The sequence below is a fragment of the Akebia trifoliata genome, chromosome 7 (genome assembly GCF_017979445.1).
Source record: "Akebia trifoliata isolate Shusen 1 chromosome 7, ASM1797944v1, whole genome shotgun sequence".
In the NCBI taxonomy this organism is placed as follows: Eukaryota; Viridiplantae; Streptophyta; class Magnoliopsida; order Ranunculales; family Lardizabalaceae; genus Akebia; species Akebia trifoliata.
In genome coordinates, this window is record NC_141381.1 from 7,415,235 (window position 1) to 7,433,990 (window position 18,756).

At 36.6% G+C, this 18,756-nt stretch overlaps 1 long non-coding RNA gene across 3 annotated transcripts; it reads left to right on the plus strand.

The window, feature by feature from the left end:
- Nucleotides 1-15,476: 15,476 nt before the first annotated feature.
- On the plus strand, nt 15,477-18,466 carry LOC147398147 (uncharacterized). 3 transcript variants are annotated; one of them, XR_015179774.1, is made up of 5 exons: nt 15,477-15,938; nt 16,091-16,243; nt 16,880-17,201; nt 17,273-17,733; nt 17,818-18,055. It is a non-coding gene; the product is annotated as an uncharacterized LOC147398147 (long non-coding RNA). The 3 variants fall into 3 exon arrangements; XR_015179775.1 differs by lacking the exon at nt 17,818-18,055 and adding an exon at nt 18,325-18,466 and having other exon boundaries at nt 15,479-16,243; XR_015179773.1 differs by having other exon boundaries at nt 15,478-16,243; nt 16,880-17,733.
- The last annotated feature ends 290 nt before the right edge of the window (nt 18,467-18,756 follow it).

Below are 18,756 nucleotides of genomic sequence, written 5' to 3' on the forward strand. Positions count from 1 at the left end.
CTATATTATGTTGATTGATGTACATTTGACTTCCGTTGTTATCCTATATATAAGATTTGTTGTTTATGGTTTATCAGGTTGTCGTGTGCTTTGGAATATTAACATAAACAGAGGAGACTATGTTGAAATCTCCAAGTGCTATCTAATACCTCGAGACTTGACATGAGAATTTTTGTTAGCATTCCCGGAGTGTGAAATCGCCTCGACCTTTCTTCACTCAATAGTGGATAGGGGTCCAATTTATTAATGGGAGACTTTTGAGAAATGGGAGTAGCCACCTAGTTTAGGTCTAGGAACCAAAATTAACTCCAAATGGATATGGGTCGATCCACGGATCAGAGAGATGGGTAAGGGGTCAGATTACAGGTTTCGGAAGGTGTTAGGCACTGAACCCGCCCGATCAATATGATCAGTCTCTACTACGATCCAAAATCATCATATGGTCAACGTACAAAGACTACATCTGTAGACACCCCATTTTTGCATCCGCCTGATTAATCAAGTCGTCAACCCGATCGCAAAGGTTCCCAATGATGGATGTCTATTACAATGCTTTATTTTGTTATCAGATATGTTTCAGAAATCCGGATGAGGTATCTCGAACTGACAAAACTTAGAAACCACGCTATGCTAGGTAAATACGACCCTAGAAACATATAAATCATCATCTTGCAAATCAAAAGAAACTTCACGATAAAAATCACTAAAAATGACCAAATTACCAAAATACCCCTAACATCAAAACAACCTTAGAGCCTACATTACGCTTAGGAAAACCCATTCAAACACATAAAACAACAAATCAAAACCAAATAAATCATTTCACCAATTTTCACAAAATTTGACAAAAGTACGAAAATACCCCTCATAAAATTCACGATCATTTCACACAAAAATTTTCATAAATGACAAAAATCAACATTTCCATTGAATGCCTTACGAAAAATTGATTCCAAAACATCTTGAAACATTGAAAAACGACTTAAAACGTAAAAAATCCTCTCCGAGGGCAAAACGGTAATTTTACAACTTTAATAATTAAAATTTTCGAAATTAATAAATAAATCATTAAAAAATGTAAAAAGAAACATTAAGGTCAATCAAGTAAGACTAAAGTCAAGTAAGACTAAAGTCAAAACATTAAAGTCAACCAAGAAAGACTAAAGTCAAAGTATTAAAGTCAATATCATAAGACTAAGGTCAAAACCCTAAATCAAAACACTAATCAAGTCAATCTCATAAGACTAAAAGTCAAAACCCTAAATCAAAACCCTAATCTAAACTAATCAAGTCAATTTCATAAGACTAAAAGTCAAAACCCTAAATTAAAACCCTAAGGACTAAGTCCATCTCATGAGACCAAAGTCTAAACCCTAATTAAAACCCTAAAAGAAACCCTAATGAAACCCTAATTCTCTTAAAAAACTTTATAAATAGGAGCCTCCACACCCTATTTTCGTATCAAAGAAAAAACCCTAGGAAAAGTAGGTAAAGAAGCCTCCATAGCCTCTCCAACTCCTTCCCTAACACCCCTACTCCGATTTTAGCCTCAAAAACACCCAAAAACCTCTCAAAAACATCCCAAAAATCCACAACAAATTCGAAGCACCCAGATCCAAGAAGGAGATACCTTACCTCGGAGATCAGGAATCAGATCCGGAGATAGAACGAAGTAAGGAATACGGTACAAGGAGCCATTCTCACCAGATCTGAGGGAATAATACTTTTGCAGATCGAAGGTAAGTTTTTATTTTTATTTTTTTAATCTAGGTTTGTCATTAGCGATGTAACTTTATTTGGGATAAGTAGAGACCGGAAATGGCCGGGCGGGGTTGGTGCCTAACACCTTCCAACCCCGTAACATGATCCCCGGATTCGGATTTTCTATAGTAGATTAGTTTTTATCCATTTTAGAGTCAGTTTGGTTCCTAGACCATAATAACTAGGTGGCGACTCCCATACCTCAAGGGTCAAAAGCGGATCCGCGCACCCCGCGGATCGAGGGCGCTTTCAGTGGCGACTCCGCTGGGGACTATTAAGGATCAAACTTGAAAAACCCCAAGTATGGGAGCATTGCCAAGATGACCTAGTTTTTTTTATTATTTAGTTGGATTTATTTTATTTATTTTTTCTGTTTATTTATTTTTTATCTTGATTGTAGATGATTTTGGGTATTGCATTTTTTTTAATCCAATTAAGGATCACTTTTTGATGACCCCTAAATAATGAAAGATTCAAATTGACCTATGAAAATGATGGAATGATGAAGGTTGGACAGAAATATTAAAACTTTTTTAGAGAGTATTCTAGTGAGAATTAAGTCTGGGAGCCTCTTAATAAAACATAGATCTCGTCGAGTAGATTAATTTAGAATCTGAGTTCACTCAATTTCGTTATCGGAAGCCTTAGATATCATCGATGCAAGTTCAATCTGTAAATCTGGAATTATTTCTGAATGAAAGTTAGGACAGCAATGTTAAAACTTTTTTACAGAACATTCTAGTGAGAATTAAGTCTGGGAACCTCTTAATAAAACGTAGATCTCATCGAGTAGATTAATTTAGAACTTGAGTTCACTCAATTTCGTTATCAGAAACCTTAGATATCATCGATGCAAGTTCAATCTGTAAATCTGGAATTGTTTCTGAATGAAGGTTGGGACAGCGACGTTAAAACATTTTTACAGAACATTCTGGTGAGAACTAAGTCTTGACACCTATTAATAAAATGTAGATCTCATCGAGTAGATTAATTTAGAACTTGAGTTCACTCGATTTCGTTATCGGGAGCCTTAGATATCATCGATGCAAGTTCAGATTGTATTTTCCTAATTCACAGAAAATCTGAATTTATCTAATGTTGGCACAATTAATGTTCTTGAGAGTGAGCTCATCTCAACCATTGTCATTCTATTATCAATGTAACACCTATTGGAATCTCGATTTATTTTGGATCACCTAAAAGTGATCATTGATTGGACCTTAAAAATTATAAAAATTATGCCTATTGCAATGTTTGTTTGATCAATTATTATATGCCATGCTCATTAATTGATTTGCCATGATCGAAGATATATTTGTGATGGGTTTTGGATTATTTTCTTGATCAATATTCATTTGATATCCATATGTGATGACATAATCTGGCCTATGGGCCCACGTGTTTGAAAAAGGCCCCGGGCACACCCCACCCTATTTTGCACACACCACAAGCACGTTTACTGTTTTACCCACTTACACGTCCCATATAGCCAACGTGGCACTAGTGCGTGGCCCGGTCTCTTCGGAGATGCAACGTCATTCATGAAAACCACAACTCCAGTCACGTACCTTAGGGTATATCAAACTGGGGGCATCAATACCGTCTGATCAGGTGATTCTGAGAGGTATATTGATGCACCCAGGCTGGAGCGACCTGAGCCTTTGACCTATTGTGAGCCACACAGTAACATGTCCCAATTGCCAACGTAGTACTAGTACGTGGTCGGTCCCCTCGTGGGATGCCAAACCATTTATGAAAGCTACAACCCTTGACTCGTACCCGTAGGTATAAAAGATAATCTAAGTGTATCAATTGCACTTCTTGGTCAAAATCGGTGCCTAAGCAGATCTTGCCCCGCTGTACCCTACTGTACGAGGGGGATAGACTACGTCTATTCTAGACGAGAGGTATTTAAGTGGGCCCTTGCTCAGCATTGTGCGCCACCTCTCAATTGAAGATCAAACTGGCTGTTTTTGGCTTCAAAGAAGTGAATTGAGGTTTTAGATTATCACCTATACGGTATATCAAACCAAGTCACCACGTATCGAAAGGTATATAGGTGTGTTTGGGCAAGGGTGGTCAGATAAAAATGCATTACACGTAAGTAAGCTTAGAGTCTAGAAACCTTCCCAGTAGGTCACGACTCGAACTTATCGTGGGTGTTCTCGGATTGTTCATTGAATGGAATCTTATGAGACTTTGTGATTGATATGAATGTATGTGAATGATGAAATCAGAATGCATGTGAATGATGAAATGGATGTATGTGAATGATGAGATCAGAGTGTATGATTGTCCTCAAGGATAAAAAATATTATTTTTGAAAATCAAAATGAGTGCACCGACCCAATAAAAAATCCATTTCTTGCAAATGACCCAGCCCAACTCGATCCAACAATCCTGATGGATCGGGCCATTTAAATTGAAATAGAAATCAAATTTTCAAAGAAGAAAAATAGTTTACAAAGGGAAAGTATTTTCCAGAAAAAAATATTTTTCAAAAGAAGTGTTTTCCAAAAAAAGTGTTATTCTCTAAAAAATGTTTTCTAAGAAAAAACGTTTTTCAAAAGATATTTTCCATAAAAATAAGATTTTCCAAGAGAAGATACTTTCCAAATAAAAAACTATTTTTCAGAAGAAAAGGTTTTCCAAAAGAAAAGAAAAAGAAGGAAAAATAATTTGCAAAAGATCTATTTTTGCATGAAAAGTTTTTATGGACCTTGGAAAACTACCAAAAATGTTGTAAAAAATAATCAAATAAAAACATTATTTTCCAATATTTTTCAAGAGTGCAACATAATTATTTTTCTTCTGAATAATCATTGAATGGATGAATTTTTTAATGGATTGGTGCACAAAATTCAATAAAATCTCAGGGTTCATTTAAAATGTTATCAAGGGGGTGACACTGAAATTGGTTAAATTCACCTTCAAAGAGGTTTAAGGGTTATCATTGTATCTAAGCTCAATCGTCCATCGTCTAGCTAGGGTTGTAAATCCGGTCAGTTAGAGTAAACGTCAATATCAAATCAATAGTCAGAAATGACCTCAAAATTTCTCAACATCGTCCAGTTGTTCTTTGAAGATCATAGTACTTCAATCCTACCGGTTATAAGCAATATCTCAGTCCTCAGTCCTAATCAAACTCGTGTGGGTACTTGTCTTGAGTTTTCATGAGTCCTTTGAGTTAACTCGAGTCCTTTTTTCCAGCAAAGTCATGTCTTCCTTAGATTGAGTCTACTCTTTCCTATTAAGTTAGGTTAGTTCATCGAGTCTATAGGTGTCTGTTGCCCCATTTGAAATTGATCGGATAAAGAAAATTTTTGAATACCTCGAGCGTATTAACGAATTAACTAATTATTTGATAGATTTCGTTTCTGAACAAGAAGATAAGAGTCGGGCTCAACCTTTAATCGAGAAAGGAAGGTCTTTGACCTCAAAACAAAAAATAATTCCTAAAGAGATTCAAATAGAAACCATCTTATCCCTAACGGAACACGAGGGGATAATGAATTTACTCAGAAATTTCAAAAGACTTGTTCGTGTGATCATATGAGGGTATGTTAGGTACAAGCTTGGGTGTTGTTCAATACGGAATAGATACTCGTCTATATCGATGGAATTAAAGAAGATGTTATAAAATTTATCAGCACTATCCTTACTACATCTTGAGTTTCAAATCACATATTATCAGTCGATATGGGGGTACCTTTTGAACTGATCTCTGATAATGGGTCGTACTTCAAAGCATAAATCATTACTCTATGTTTAAAGTTCAAGATCCGAAAGCACAAATCATCCCCATACCATCCTCAGATCAATGGAACGGTTGAAGCAGTTAGTAAGAGTCTCAAGACTATCATCAGGAAAATGTGTCAATCACATCGAGATTGGTCAGAAAAATTATCATTCACGCTATGGACATATCGAACTTCAATTCGATCCTCTAGTGGAGCTACTCCCTACTGCTTAGTGTATGGCATGGAAGCAGTCTTGCCAGTTGAAATGGAAATTTCGTCTCTCAGGGTCTTGTTGGAAAATCATTTGTTAGAAACAGATTGGGTTCGACAGCAGTATGAAGAATTAAACTTGATCGAAGAAAACGAGTTAAAGTCCTGTATCATGTGCAAGCTTATCTAAGAAGAGTCACCCGTGCATTTGACAAAAAGGTCAAAGCTCATCATTTACAAGTAAAGGATTTAACTATCAGACTTCAAAGAAAATTCAACACTCCTCCTCGACTATAGGAGAAAGTCTGAACCCAATTGGAGAAATTCATTCATTAAGAAAATACTGTCTGGAAAAGTCGTCAGACTTCAAGAAGTGAACTACTAGAGTCAACCATCCTTGACCGAATCAAATGGTACTACATTTAAGGAGGCCATCTTTGGCCGAATTAATTTTCCTGCTACCCAATTCATTATCTCCTTTCTTAGCCCTTTGCAGCCTTTTCAAAAAAAAAATGATGCCTTTTTCTTTCTCAGCCGGATCACCTAACCTAGGGGAAGGAAAATCTGAACTACGTTTTGGTCTGATCCCAAAAATTTGGGGTACGTAGGCAACCTAAGAAGTTACTTCAGGCCCGACCACATCAAAATAAAAAAATATATATATATTCCCCGACAAAGGAAAAATCTAACAAGAAAAAAAATTCAAAAAAAAAAGAAATATCATCCAAAATGGGGAAGAAAGTTCAAGAAAAAATTTTAAATGAAATGCCACACAAGGGGCATTTGGGTTTTTGAGCCTCAAAATTCCTTTCTTTTTATGCCTAGTCCCAAGCCTACCTATAAAAGTCCTCCTAAGTACCGTGTGAAAAAGTCAAGGAGGGTAGCGAAGCATGATCAGACAGTAATTCTAGAACTTCAGAGGAGAAGAAAAAGATAAAAAAAAATGATGAAGCCTGCTTAGTTGAAAACCCAAAAAGGGTGACTTAGGCAAAAATTAAGGCAAGCTCGCAAAGTTGAAAATCTGAAAGGACAACTTTGGCAACAATCAGAGCCAAGAAAAAAGAAAAAGCTCGCTAGATCTAAAATCTGAAAAGGCGATCTAGGCAAAAGTTAGAGCAAGCTCGATAGATTGAAAACCTGGAAAGGCGATCTAGGCAAAAGTTAGAGCAATACCAAAAAAAAAAACAGAAGAAAATCCCAAGTTGAGAGCAGTTCGAGCTGAAACATCAGAAATCCGAATAATCAAGTTCAATACTCAGCTTAAACCAGACATAGATTCAGAAGCCACAAGTATCTTGTCTACGATCGATCTGAAAATTCTTACTTCCCCAAGTGAACCAATGGAGAGAATGGTGAATTCTATGATTAGTCTCAAAAGGAAATATTTTGTTCTCTTAAGCCTGACTCAAAATCTTTAATAAAATTAATCAAAATTAAAAGTTGGATCTTTATTGCGCTTGTAGTAATCAAATATTTCAAACCTTCATACAATGGGCATTTTTTCTTTTTCCTCTAGATATGTAATTTCCCCCCTTATACCAGGGGCATTTTCTAATGATGTGTTCAATTATTTTCAATGCCATTGTCAAACTAGGGACATTTTGTTTTTGAGCAATGTTAATCCTAAAAAAATAATAATAACTTCAAATTTAAGGTTACCCTCTTGATAGCAGTTTTTCGAAAAAACTCTTGAGATTCAAACTCAGGTTTTAAATTCATAAAATTTTTGGATAAATCCTTGAGGTTCAAACAAAAGCACTTCGGATCTCACATTTGACTGTGCCCAGAGATCAACTAATATGGTATTTTTTCATTCCTAGATCCAATCATTCTTGGATTCGATCATTTCTCTTCCAGATTCAGTATCTTCCAGATTTATTCAATTCACTCTGATCAGTCTTTTCCAAATTCATTCATTCTTTCCCAAAAGTCCTTCATTCCTTCGCCAATTTTGCTCAGATGCCGCCAAGGGTTATCTTGGATTATGCTCAGATACCGCCAAGGGTTTTCTTGGAATTATGCTCAGATGCCGCCAAGGGTTATCTTGGATTTTGCTCAGATACCGCCGAGGGGTTTTCTCGGAACTTTGCTCAGATACCGCCAAGGGTTATCTTGGATTTTGCTCAGGTACCGCCGAGGGTTTTCTCGGAACTATGCTCAGATGCCGCCAAGGGTTTTCTTGGAATTATGTTCAGATGCCGCCGAGGGTTTTCTCGGAACTATGCTCAGATGCCACCGAGGGCTTTCTCGGAATTATGCTCAGATACCGCCCAGGGTTTTCTTGGAATTATGCTCAGATGCCGCCGAGGGTTTTCTCGGAATTATGCTCAGATGTCGCCGAGGGTTTTCTCGGAACTATGCTTAGATGCCGCCGAGGGTTTTCTCGGAATTATGCTCAGATGCCGCCGAGGGTTTTCTCGGAATTATGCTCAGATACCGCCAAGGGTTTTCTTGGAATTATGCTCAGATGCCGCTGAGGATTTTCTCGGAACTATGCTCAGATGCCGCCAAGGGTTTTCTTGGATTTATGCTCAGTTGCCGCCGAGGGCTTTTTCGAAATTATGCTCAGATGCCGCCAAGGGTTTTCTTGGAATTATGCACAGTTGCCGCCGAGGGCTTTCTCGGAATTATGCTCAGATACCGCCAAGGGTTTTCTTGGAATTATGCTCAGATGCCGCCGAGGGTTTTCTCGGAATTATGCTCAGATGCCGCCGAGGGTTTTCTTGGAATTATGCTCAGATGCCGCCGAGGGTTTTCTCGGAACTATGCTCAGATGCCGCCAAGGGTTTTCTTGGAATTATGCTCAGTTGCCGCCGAGGGCTTTCTCGGAATTATGCTTAGATGCCGTCGAGGGTTTTCTTGGAATTATGCTCAGATGTCGCCGAGGGTTTTCTCGGAATTATGCTCAGATGCCGCCAAGGGTTTTCTTGGAATTATGCTCAGATACCGCCGAGGGTTTTCTCGGAACTATGCTCAGATACCACCGAGGGTTTTCTCGGAACTATGCTCAGATGCCGCCAAGGGTTTTCTTGGAACTATGCTCGGATGCCGCCAAGGTTTTCTTTCAATTATGCTCAGATACCGCCGAGGGTTTTCTCAGAACTATGCTAAGATGCCGCCAAGGGTTTTCTTGGAATTATGCTCAGATGCCGCCGAGGGTTTTCTCGGAATTATGCTCAGATGCCGCCAAGGGTTTTCTTGGAATTATGCTCAGATGCCGTCGAGGGTTTTCTAGGAACTATGCTCAGATGCCGCCAAGGGTTTTCTTGGAATTCTGCTCAGTTTATATTTACTTCATGCTCAGATTTGACTCATTTCCAACTCAAACTCTTTGAAATCTATCTCAGATTTTGAGCCCACACACTTGCACAGTTGTTACATCAGTCAAGGAGAATTTTTTAAAAATTCAAGGATCTGACACTGCCAGTGAGAGCTCGCGCTCAAGGACCAGACATTTTTCTAGTTCGGGGAGAGTTTTACGCTCAATGATCCAAATACCCCGACGAATTGCTAAATCAGGCTGCAAAATGAACTGTCACTAGCTTTGGCATTCGGATATCGCACTATCTACCAAAATAGATTTGCTATCTAGTTTGCTTCAACCCTCTGCCAAAGAGGGGCATCTGTAGACACCCCATTTTTGCATCCGCCTGATTAATCAAGTCGTCAACCCGATCGCAAAGGTTCCCAATGATGGATGTCTATTCTAATGCTTTATTTTGTTACCAGATATGTTTCAGAAATCCGGATGAGGTATCTCGAACTGACAAAACTTAGAAACCACGCTACGCTAGGTAAATACGACCCTAGAAACATAGAAATCATCATCTTGCAAATCAAAAGAAACTTCACGATAAAAATCACTAAAAATGACCAAATTACCAAAATACCCCTAACATCAAAACAACCTTAGAGCCTACATTACGCTTAGGAAAACCCATTCAAACACATAAAACAACAAATCAAAACCAAATAAATCATTTCACCAATTTTCACAAAATTCGACAAAATTACGAAAATACCCCTCATAAAATTCACGATCATTTCACAAAAAAAATTTCATAAATGACAAAAATCAACATTTCTATTGAATTCCTTACGAAAAACTGATTCCAAAACATCTTGAAACATTGAAAAACGACTTAAAACGTAAAAAATCCTCTCCGAGGGCAAAACGGTAATTTTACAACTTTAATAATTAAAATTTTTGAAATTAATAAATAAATCATTAAAAAATGTAAAAAGAAACATTAAGGTCAATCAAGTAAGACTAAAGTCAAGTAAGACTAAAGTCAAAACATTAAAGTCAACCAAGAAAGACTAAAGTCAAAGTATTAAAGTCAATATCATAAGACTAAAGTCAAAACCCTAAATCAAAACACTAATCAAGTCAATCTCATAAGACTAAAAGTCAAAACCCTAAATCAAAACCCTAATCTAAACTAATCAAGTCAATTTCATAAGATTAAAAGTCAAAACCCTAAATTAAAACCCTAAGGACTAAGTCCATCTCATGAGACCAAAGTCTAAACCCTAATTGAAACCCTAATGAAACCCTAAAAGAAACCCTAATGAAACCCTAATTCTCTTAAAAAACTTTATAAATAGGAGCCTCCCCAAAACCCTAATTTTGGAGCCCCAACTCCTTCCTTAACACTCCTACTCCGATTTTAGCCTCAAAAACACCCAAAAACCTCTCAAAAACATCCCAAAAATCCACAACAAATTCGAAGCACCCAGATCCAAGAAGGAGATACCTTACCTCGGAGATCAGGAATCAGATCCGGAGATAAAACGAAGTAAGGAATACGGTACAAGGAGTCATTCTCACCAGATCTGAGGGAATAACACTTTTGCAGATCGAAGGTAAGTTTTTTTTATTATTTTTTTAATCTAGGTTTGTCATTAGCGATGTAACTTTATTTGGGATAAGTAGAGACCGGCAATGGCCGGGCGGGGTTGGTGCCTAACACCTTCCAACCCCGTAACATGATCCCCGGATTCGGATTTTCTATAGTAGATTAGTTTTTATCCATTTTAGAGTCAGTTTGGTTCCTAGACCATAATAACTAGGTGGCGACTCCCAAACCTCAAGGGTCAAAAGCGGATCCGCGCACCCCGCTGATCGAGGGCGCTTTCACAGTCAAGGTCACAGTCCAATCATCATCATCAATTTATGTTGGGTTTGCTAAACAAATCCTATGACTAAAAATTATCCCAATTATTACATAATCATTCTTTGAATTCCATAAAATATGGAAGGGTTTGAAAAAGCTCTAATTAGCTCCATGATCTAAAATCAATTAAGAAATTCCACCTGTAAGTATTTCTCAAACTGTCCAAAATATAAACTGTCAAATTAGAACTTAGGATCTCCAAATTGGAATATGAAGTTTCCTAAATTAGAATTCAAAAATATATGCGGAATTCCCAAATTAAATTTTTTTTTTTTTAAATGGAATTTTCCCCAAAATAGAATTTTCCAAAGATCACAATTTTGAGTTAGAAACTTTTAAATCCATGAACTTTCTAAATGTGAAATTGTAAAATCATCCAAATTAGAAATTGATAAAATGTGAAATTCCTAAAATAGAAATTTATAAATATATTCCTTCCTTAAATAAAAAATTATGCAATTTCCATATCAAAAAATTTTAAATACCGATTTTCAAAACGAAATTATGAATGAGAATTTTCGAATTAAAAAAAAATGTGGATTTACCAAGGACCAGCAATTTTGAAACTTATGAAATAACAAGAAAAAGTTTACAATACCATGCTTACCAAATTGTAGATCAACAAATACCCATGCATACAAAATTTTCAAACTCAAATGATTCTCAAAACGACTCAAAAGGGCAAGCATTTAGGACCAGCAATTTTTCCAAAGCAACTATCATGCAATGACATATTTAAATTTTTCAGCAATATTTATCATTCAATGACATGCATACTTGTCATGCTAAAAAATATATCCTCACAAACTCATTGTAGAAGTATAGGACCATCATGCTTAAATACAAGGATTATATCATCACAACCTCATGAAAAAGAGGCATAAAAAAAGAATAAAAACAAATACTCTCCTAACCCTATCAATGTGCAAAGACAAAAAATAGAAAATACCTAAAAAATTTCTTCTAATCCTATCAATATGCGAAGATAAAAAAATAGAAACAATACACAAAGCAAGCGAATTTCTCCTAATCCTATCGACATAAAGTAAAAATTAATAAAAAAATTATATAATAAAAAAAAATCCTCCTAACCCTATTGAGATACAAAAACAAATAAAAACATAGAATAAAATGCATAAAAAATATATTCTATTAATCCTATCAATATGTAAAAAGGAATAAAAATAAAAATAAAAAATAAAAAATGCATAAGAAAAAATATTCTATTAATCCTATTGTTATGCAAAAATAAGAAAAATATTTAAAAAAATTCGTAACAAAATTCTTCTAATCCTATCGACGTGTACAAGTAAATAAAAAATAAATACATAAAAACAAACTAAAAAATGACTTATCTATAGAATAAAATAATGCCGAGTCGATTCCTTCAGGTCCGATCCAAAAGCTTGCGAGTATTCGTTGCTGTGAGGAGAGATGAGGGCAGCGAGAGAGTTGTTGGGGTGGATGCTGAGAAAGAGCGCAGGCAGAGAGAGATGTGTTCTCGTAAGTGCTGGAGCAGTGAGCCGAAGAGCGACGTAGCAATAGCACGTAGAGGCTGGGCAAAACGTGGGTGTAAGAGAGAGAGCAGGCTTAATGGCTGTCATTGTGGTCATGGAGATGTGAAGAGGCTGGGAGGTGTTGAGGACATGAAAGAGAAGGCTGGGACGTTGGTGATGAGGTTGCAGGTTTGATGGTGCTGTGTTGGAGCAAGTAAAACGTGAGAAAGAGGTGATATGGGGCTGCTATGGAGGGCTATTACAGTGGTTGTGTTGAGGGCGTGGAGAAGGGAGTTGTGGATGGCTGCAGCAGCCACATTCTTGAAGAGAAGGTTGTTGCTGCTATAGGCTGAGAGGAAGATGAAGTACAGCTGTTGTTTCTGTGAAACGTGAGAGAAGTTGTTGTGTTGTAGTGGAGCTATTGGAGGAGAAGACGTTGAAGAAGAAGAAATTCAGCTGTTCAGCCCAAAGAGCAGAGAGAAAGAGTCGAGAGAGAGAGAGTCGAAGTGCCAGCCCAAGGACGTTGAGAGAGGAGAAGAAGGAAGAAGAAGACGTCAAGAATCCCAGCCCAAAGACGTTCCAGCCAGCCTTTTTTTACGTTGGAGAAGAAGACCTCTTTTTTATAATAAAAAACCTTCTAATTTTTTTTTTGCTTTTAATTCCCTTTTAGAGAATGATGGTGGGGCGATCCCCCGCTACTCGTAGCGTTGGTTGTCCCTTGTTGTTGAGTTTTGGTTGGTCGATCGATTGGTTTTGTTTCGAGTTTTTGTTGGTTGATTTTTTAATTTTGAGTTTTATTATTTTGAATTTTTGAGTTTAGTTAAAAATTTTAATTTGATTTTAATCTTTTAATTTGATTTTTAATTAGCCATTTGATTTAGGTTTTATTTGGTTGATCGATTGAATTTGAGTTTTACTTTCAATTTAATTGGTTGATTAATTAACTGAAAATTTTTTATTGGTTGATCAATTTTTAAAAAAATTTATTGTATTTAATTTGTTGATTACGTTTTAATTTTAATTTGGTCAGTTGTTTGATTTTAATTTTAATTGTTTAATTATTTAATTTTAATTGTTGCTTGATTTTAATTTTAATTGTTTAATTTTTAATTTGATTTTAATTGTTTAATTTTTAATTAAATTTTAAGTTTTAATTGTTTAATTTTTATTAAATTTGATTTCAATTTTTATTACATTTTCCTAAGGATCGAGATCTCTAAGTTGAGTTTGGAGGTCGAGGGGCATTTCGGTCATTTTTATGACTTTTCCTAAATTTCTTTGTTTTTGTCAATTTGGGTCTCGTTTGACTCGAAATCATATTCTGAGTGCATTGGAGGTACTTTCGAGGTCTTTCAGAGGTCCAAAAGTTATGAGGGGTATTTTCGTCATTTTGTCGATTTTTGCAGATTTTTACGAATTTTAATGTGAGGTTTCTTTCAGTCCCAACATGATTATTTCTATGTTTCAAAGTTACATTTTCCTAGTGTAGCGAGGTCTCTAATTTATCGAACTGTGTATCGAACCTAAAGCGTACGTGCTTGCTAAATCGAGTGCAAGGTGTAGCGATCATAAGCGTGCGTAAATTTATATGTCGAGTCGTAACGAATTGGGGGGATGAAAAGATTGGAAACGGAAGGAATCAGGGACGGTACTCACAAGCCTTCGAGTTCTTTGCGATCATCATTAGGAATTCATGCTAACCGGGTGACGAATTGTCGAATTAGGTATATGCAAAAATGGGGTGTCTACAGAGTGCCATAATTTTAATGCAATGTGGGAGGCCAATAGCCTTCACTAGTAAGGCTTTGAGTGGGAAGAATTTTGTTCGATCACCGTATGAAAAAAAGATGATGGAAATTCTACATTGTGTGGCAAAATGGAAACAATACTTGATAGGGGGCATTTCAAGATTTATAATGACCATAAAAGTTTGAAGTACTTCATGGAACAAAGAGCTTCTTTTCTTGTGCAACAACAATGGGTGTCTAGGTTGATGGGGTGTGATTATGACACAATCTACCGCAAGGGCAAGGAAAATATAACAGTTGATGCACTACGTCATAATGCGGTTTTTGCGACGCCACAATTGCGGTAAAAACGACTGCTAAAGGCTGTCGTTACTGGCGACGGTTTTTGGCAGTCGTTTTATCGTCGTTTCGACTAACAAACGGTGATAAGTAAAAGTTGGGGTGCCAATAGCCACTGTCAAACTTCTCTCTTCTCTCACTCTCACTCGACTGCTCCTCTCACGACTCTGTCTTCTCTCTCTCTCTCTCTCTCTCTCTCAAATCCATCGCTCTATCGAATATCTGTCTCTCTCTCTCTCAAATCTACCTCTCTCTAATTTTCAAGAAGAAGATCAACTCTTCGATCAGAATTGTTTTTGGGAAAGAATAACGACACTCTGTTTCTCGTCCTCGTTTTCCCGCTTTCTCGTTCTCTCGTTCTTAAAAAGTCTCAATCACACTCTCCAGTATCTGTCTCTCGCACGCAGTCTCTCTCCACAGCATTCCAGATGTAGGATTTATGAAATCGCTTCCCAAAATTGTCTCAACTCTACAGATCTTAATCAGATCTAGGGTTTGCTTGAGTACACACACACTTTGTCTCTCTCCATAGCTTCCCAGACCTAGGGTTCGCACACTCTCTCCCTCCATAGATTCCTAGATCTAGGGTTCGCAGAGATCACAAGTAGAAAATGAAAAAAACTAAAAAATTAGGGTTCATGTTCTTCGATTGGAACTCAAGATTAATCGCATCTCTCGCTGCTCTTCGATTCAATCAAAGAAGAACAAAATGACTCTTCCGATTTCTCTTTTCAGGTAAGATTTTACTCTCTTTATCTTTCGTTCCATCTTTCGAGATTTGAGATTTTGAGATTCTTTGATCACATGAGGTTTCTTCACTAGTGGATCGAATTACTTTAGGGTTGTTGTATGATCTGAGTATTTTTTTGGTAATTAGGAAAATTGAAACTTTGACCAGACACCCAATTCAAGGCTGTTTTTTTTTTCAAAAAATTGTTTCGATCTATCTTGATCTAAAATTGTTTTGTTTTGTTTTTTTAACTTTCAAGGCATATGTTGATTTGTTATTTGTTTACTGCCTACCCCAAATCTTTTGGATATGGCTTTGACAGTATGATTTGTTATGTGTTTACTCAATCTCGGTGATGAAACTGAAACACATGAAGAATTTGAGTTTGAGTTTTAGCTAACTGAATTTCAACCCATCAAAACCGTACCTAGATTTTTGCTTCAGTCATGGCTCTTTTCAACTATATTATCGTCCTAAAAAATTCAGTATAGTATCTTATCTTGAAATGTAATGCAGGACATCTGGCATTTTTGAGTGATTGGATACTGGAAACAGATGAAATCTATCATACAGAAGAATTCTTTCAGAAATATCATGGATATGAACTCGAACCTTGGTGGATTTGCTGCTGCCCTTAAGGATAGAGATGTGTGGGTGATGAATGTTGCTCCGATCAATGAGTCTAGTAAACTAAAGATTATTAATGACAGAGGCTTAATTGGAACTGTTCATGACTGGTATGTCATTTTGATCTGACCAGTACATCTCTTGCTTCCAATTTGTGCCAATTCTTGATTTGACCTTTTATATGCATTGGCCATTTGTGTTTTGAATCCTAGTATACAAAAATTACTTCTGTGGTACTAGTGGATGGTTAATTATTTGGTAGGCTGGTCTGAAATCCAGAATATTGAACATTTGTCATACATTGAATACGATCCAGACCACTGGTGTCTCCATTAGAAAGCTCAATGCAGAAGCTTAGGATCTAAAATCAAAGAATTATCAATGCAGAAGCTTAGGATCTAAAAAGAAATGGAAGGTATGCATCTTCTCTTATTTGCTTCCATTGTTGTGTAGTAGACATGTTTTCATAGTGTCCTTTTGAGGTTGCTTTGTAATCTAATTGCCCTTTAAAATCAATTTTACAAATTAGATCAACCAACAACTTTGTTCACTTTTGCCTTGGCAAGTTTCAATTAATGTGTTACAAGTATTTGTGGGATAGTGTAGTTATTGATAACTTTCCTGCAAATAAGTTTTTTAATTAATGTTTCTAAGCTTTCATCCATGCCAAAGTTGAGGATATTTTCTAAATTAAGCCAACTGTGTTCTGGGTTCAAGTCTATTTTTTAATTAATGTTCCTGGGAACATTTTTCAAAACAAATGTTCAAGTTTCAATTATTGATTCAAGTCTATTTTCCTGTAAATTATTTCTTAATCTGTATTTATGAATTAATTTGTTAGTGTATGAACGATCAAACATTTTTCGTGAACTTTGATATGAACTTTTAGACAACTTCCACATGATGCTTACTTTATGTTTCTTTTTGGTTCTCTTTGGGTTGGTTTGGTTCTTTTTGATTCCCAAATAAGCAAATGCCATTGTTCACCCAATATTTGTATAGAGTATAGATGATGTAGTTTTCAAAATTTAATTCACTATGTTTTATGTAGGTAATTGCCTTCTACTAGGAAGAACTATACATATTCTTCCTGAAACTAAGGTAACTTGCCCCTCTCTCTCTCTCTCTTGTCCTTTTTTGTGTCTCTCATTTGATACAAGTTGTCCCAATGGACTTTGTGATGTGGGATTCTGCAGTCCCTGATCTCTTATATATTTCCTTTTACAAGTGGATTAGTCATAGGAAGCCGACATCTATTTAATAAATCTTCTTTGTTTCTGTACTTTTAATTGCATTTTTTCCTATCAAAAATAGTGTTTAAGTACCTAAACCAATATGCCAAAAGGTCTAGACCTGTTGAAATGATGTAAAATGTAAGCTCTTAACGGACGTTCGTATGTCATACAAGGAGTTCCCTCTGTAATTTGTGGTTGGTTTGTGTTAGGTTGGTGCAAGCGGTTACAAGAGAGGAGTAGTGGAAGCAAAGCTGAAATTGGCAACGGGTTTGGGAGGAATTTCTTGAGCATGCCAAGCAAAATGCTCTCTCATTCCAAGAGGTGCATGCATACAAATAAAGACATGTTAGTAGAGTCGAGCTAACAACATTCAACTTTCACTAGAACTGACTAGTATTTGGTCTTTTCTTCCTCTATAAGCATCCTCTTTATGATTGGGATGAGTAATCCAGATTCTTACAGCCGGATGTTGAACTAATGTTGTTGCTATCTTTAATGGCATTATTCAAGTTTTACTATTTCTTTGTTTTTGAAGTCGATCTGTCATATCTTGTTAATGTGGTTTGTTGTGTTGTAGATGATCGATCTGGCTGCTATTTGTACTCTAGCGGATTACAATATGCGTCCTCTTGATACAATTTACAGCTATTTCATTGATGCACTCCCTTTGGTAAGCTTTTAGATCATCTGCTTTAGTGGATTCATGTGTATGTGTGTGGAAATTGATGAAGGTGTGTGATGTTGAATTCTTTAGGTTAAGTATTGTTCCGAGTGATGGTTCAGCATTATTTCTAAGATATGTGTGTACCTACTAAAATTGGAGACACCATGCTTTTAGTAAGAAGTAAACTTAAGATGAAGATAGCAAAAAGCGGGGTGGTGGTGGTGGTGGTGATGGTGATGACAAAAGAAAATTACTATGGCTGGCCCAAGATATGGTATGGCGTCGATCATTAGTTGCTGCCACTGGAGGGGACTATTGCACCCAACATGTAAGTAATGCCTCCATCCCTTTGATTGGGCCCTCATGTTCTGTTTTTTTGAGTATTCGGAGTTAAGAAACTCGGGTTTGAGTGCCCAATCTCAGAATATAGTGGTTAAGTCATATGGTGCACTCCAATGGATCATATAGACGCCACCCAAATGGCTGTCTTGAAAGCGTGCTGATTGGTGATCGATAGGGTCCTTATCATTTAGTTTAATTTCATATATGCAACCATATTATAATTTATTTTAAATTATCTCTGTGGTTTCGATGCAGCTACTTCTTATGAAATGAGGGGGTAGAGTTATATATGGAGGGAAGCTTGGTGACCACTCCCAGACTATGATTAACTACTTTCAGGTATCAGTGAACTCTCTTACTTTCTTATTTATTTTGGTGGAAGGAGAAACGCTATCAATTGAATCTAAATCTTACAACATGTAGGCTCCAATATTAAAGTTAATAAAGAGCTTGTTTTTTAAGCTCGAGAGAACTATCATTGATAATGAATCACTGTGGTACTAAAAGAATAGAAAATATTGTTCTAGATGGAAGTTGGCATTTGGTGGACTTTCGGCATCTTTCTATATGAACTTTTGTTTGGTAAAACTCCTTTCAAGGGATCAGGGAATCGGCAACGCTGTTCAATGTTGTGGGTCAGCCATTATGGAAGCTAGTGGCTGTATGTTGTGGTAGCACCCGCTAGGA